The following is a 4,101-nucleotide window of genomic DNA, read 5'->3' on the forward strand; positions in this document are numbered from 1 at the left end:
GCTTCAACTTCTGACTGATATACCCTTTTTCTTGAATTGCTGAAATAAAACAGCCAATCTTACATTTCATTTTATAAAGCATATTAATTACAATAAAAGTGAAACCCATTATTGAATAAGTAAAGCTAAAACACTTTAAAAGTAGTATTTTATCATCCTCCTCTTTGATGCTGAATACACAAGGCTCTTCATCAAAACTCTGAAGTGTCTTTATTCATAAGTATAGTCCCTAACAGTTCATTGACCTCAATCCATTATATGTAACCATATTTTTTGTTTGTTTTCCTATACATCTGTACTTTTAGCTTGTATCATAGAATCACAGAATGGCTGAGGTTGGAATGAACTTCTGGAGGTCATCTGGACCAACTACTCTGCTCAAGCAAGGCCACCTAGAGACAATTGCCCAGGACCATGTCCAGATGTTTTTTTAATATCTCCATGGATGGAGAATCCACAAGCTGCACCAGCAAACTGTGACAGTGCTCAGTCACCCTTACAGTAAAAAAAGATTTCATGATGTTCAGATGGAACCTCCTGTGTTTCAGTCTGCACCCATTTCTTCTGGTCTGGACCCTCTGATACTGTCATGGTTTAATCTCAGATATCTGGGGCAACTCAGGTTGAGAAGCTGTAAGGCTGCAGCTGCTTGCACAGGATGGGAGAATTTGCACCAGCCGGGAATCGAACCCAGGTCACAAGAATGGGAATCTTGCATGATACCACTACACCACTGGTGCTTCCCTGCAACCTCTAAATAACCGAATTACCTTGGGCTGCTCCAGGATCCAAGTGCTGTGTAGTCAGTCATTGATTCAGAATGTCCTTAAATACAAAAGATTCCTAGCCCTTTTTTCAGCTGTTGAGACAAAAGAAACTTGCATAGACCTGAAAGATCTTGTTCTTTATGAATTGAAACACTAGAGATTATCAAGATCTACTTAAATCATGTTAGGAAAATATAGCTGAGAGTACACATGTGAATGGCCCAAATCTTCCCTAGATGACAATGTTCAAAGATAGAATCATAGAACGGTTTGGGTTGGAAGAGACCTTAGAGATCACCTAGTCTACCCCACCTGCCATGGGCAGAGACACCTCCTACTAGACAAGGTTGATCAAAGCCCTGTCCAGCCTGGCCTTGAACGCTTCCAGGGAGGGGACATCCACAACTTCTCTGGACAACCTGTTCCAGTTTCTCACCACCCTCACAGTAAAGAATATCTTCCTAATATCTAGTCTAAATGTAACCTCTTTCAGTTTGAAACCTTTATCCCTTGTCCTGTTATTACACTGCTTAAGGCTCCCTCTCCATCATTCCTGCAGATTCCCTTCAGGAAAGAAGGCCACTATAACGTCTCCCAGAACCTTCTCTTCTCCAGACTGGAGAACTGCAACTCCCTCAGCCTGTCTTCATAAAGAAGGTGATCCAGCCCTCTGCTTATCTACATGCCCCTCCTCTGGACCCACTCCAACAGGTCCATGTCCTTTTACTGGGGACCTCAGAGCTGGATGCGGTACTCTAGGTAGGGTCTCACCAGAATGGAGTAGAGGAAAGAATCACCTCGCTTGACCTGCTGGCTACGTTTCTTTTGATATAACACAGGATACAGCTGACTTTCTGGGCTGCAAGTGCACATTGCAAGCTCATGTTGAGCCTCTCATCAACCAACATCCCCAAGCCATTGTCCTCCTGCTCTCAATCCATTCTCTGCCCAGTCTGTATTTGTGCTTGGGATTGCCTCAACCCACGTGCAAGACCTTGCACTTGGCCTTGTTGAACTTCAGGAGGTTCACATGGGTCCACCTCTCCAGTCTGTTCAGGTCCCTTTGGATGGCGTCCCTTCCCTTCAGTATGTCGACCACATCACACAGCTTGGTGTTGTCAGTAAACTTGCTGAAGGTGCACTCAATTCCACTGTCCACATCACTGACAAAGATGTTAAACATCACTGGTCCAAGTACCTGCCCCTGAGGAATGCTACTCATCACTGGTCTCCACTTTGACATCAAGCTATTGACCACAACTCTCTGTGTGCAGTCATCCACCCAATTCCTTATTCACCAAGTGGTCCATCCATCAAATCCATGCCTCTCCAATATAGAGACAAAGATTCAATACGGAACAGTGTCAAGATTATGTCAGTTACTCTTCCCTTACCCACGAGCACTGTAGAAGGCCACAGATTTGTCAGGCATGATTTGTCCTTGGTGAAGCCACGTTAGCTGTCGCTAATCACCACCTTATTTTCCATGTGCCTTAGCATAGTTTCCAGGGGGATATGCTCCATGAACCTGCCAGGCACAGAGGTGAGCCTGACTGGCCTGTAGTTACCTGTGTCTTTCTTTTTTTCCTTTTTAAAAATGAAGGTTATGTTTCCCCTTTTCCAGTCAGTAGGAACTTCACCAGACTCCCACAACTTCTCAAATATGAGAGTGGCTTAGTAACTTCATCTGCTAGTTCCCTCAGGACCTGTGGATGATTTCATCGGGTTCCATGGACTTGTACACCTTCAGGTTCCTTAGATGGTCTTGAACCTGATCTTCTCTTACAGTGGGTGGTTTTTCATGCTCCCAGTCCCTGCCTGTGCCTTCCAGTACTTGGGCAGCATGACTTGAGTGCTTGCCAGTGAAAAGTGAGGCAAAAAAGTCTTTGAGTCGTTGAGTGCCTCAGTCTTCTCCATATCCCCAGTAACCAGGTCTCCCATTTCCTTCTGGAGGAGGTCCACATTTTCCCTAGTCTTCTTTTTATCACTGATATACCTATAGCTTGTTTTCTTGTTGCCCTTGGTATCCCTGGCCAGTTTTAATTCTACCAGGGCCTTAGCTTCCCTAATCTGGCCCATGTCTGCTCACGCAATTTCTCTATAGCTACAATTTACCAAGCTACCTGTCCTTGCTTCCACCCTCTGTAGGATTCCTTTTTGCATGACTGTAACTCTGCTTGTTTATTCCCTATTTTACGTGAATTTGCATAGAGGCATTTAGGTTGAGCCCCCTATGAAGCTGACTGTACCAGCTGGAGTGGCTGGAATTCCTCTGTGCTGTTCTTCAGGAGCTTTCCTGCACCTGAAGTTTTTACCAAAATGTTCTGAGTACTGAAGTTTCTGTTAACAAAAAGGGAATTTCAGAATATTCCTCATTTTGCTTTATATTAATTGTAAAACTATGTATTTTGTCTCTCACAGAATTTTACTTATTTTTGTTTCAAGTGAAGGTCAAAAAAGTTAGATAATTCATGCCAGCCTGAAATGATTTAAAATTATTGAAATGTTACATTACAGACAGGCTTAAAATAAAAGCAAGGTTCACTTTTATAAGCATGCTTTCAGTGAAAAAATAATGCTTGCTTCCTATATTTATATTGCAGCTATTACCTATTGTCGATATTTTGCAAAACCTCTTCATTTTCTCCCTCAAGTTCTCCTTTTTACATTTCAAAATGTCCAATGTTTCATTAATTCTGAGAATATTTTGCTTTATACTCTGTAGGTCACTTTTCCTGCTGGATTTCTAATAAACATTAAAATATTAAGAATTTAATTATTTCAGGCCAACACACAACAAAAGATGCAAGTATGTAAGCATTTTTACTTCATTTATATAAAAACAATAAAAAACTTACTAATTCTTCCAGAGCTTTAATCAGTTTAGAAGAAGCATCTGATATTCTTATGCTCTCATCTCTTTGGACAGCTATTTTATTATTCAGATCTTCTATCTAGAAAATATTTAGTAAAGTAAGTAATAAAAATATCTCCTATATTTTTTTAAAAAAATTAAACAATATATTTAAAAAATACATTTAAAATGAAGGCTATTAAACAGTTTCTAGAGATATTTCATGCTATATTATTCTTATGCACATAGCAACTGCGATGTATCCCTGAAGAATCTTTAGATTTCACAGTATTGGTAAACACACACTCATAGCCTGCTAATTCGTATATGACATATGTGGTATAATTGAGCAGAATACCTTAAGTTCCTCTTAGCCTCAAGATTTTCCTTAATATCTCAATATCTCTATTGAGTTTATACAGATTCACACAGAGATTTAAAGATGGATAAATCACTGGAGCTTAAGGAAAAATCAGGATG

General features: G+C 40.6%; 1 non-coding gene across 1 annotated transcript; it reads right to left on the reverse strand.

The window, feature by feature from the left end:
- Positions 1 to 669: 669 nt before the first annotated feature.
- TRNAG-CCC lies at positions 670 to 740 on the reverse strand. Its single transcript has one exon. It is a non-coding gene; the product is annotated as a tRNA-Gly (tRNA).
- Positions 741 to 4,101: the final 3,361 nt, after the last annotated feature.

The sequence above is a fragment of the Mesitornis unicolor genome, unplaced genomic scaffold (genome assembly GCF_000695765.1).
Source record: "Mesitornis unicolor isolate BGI_N332 unplaced genomic scaffold, ASM69576v1 scaffold14589, whole genome shotgun sequence".
In the NCBI taxonomy this organism is placed as follows: domain Eukaryota; kingdom Metazoa; phylum Chordata; class Aves; order Mesitornithiformes; family Mesitornithidae; genus Mesitornis; species Mesitornis unicolor.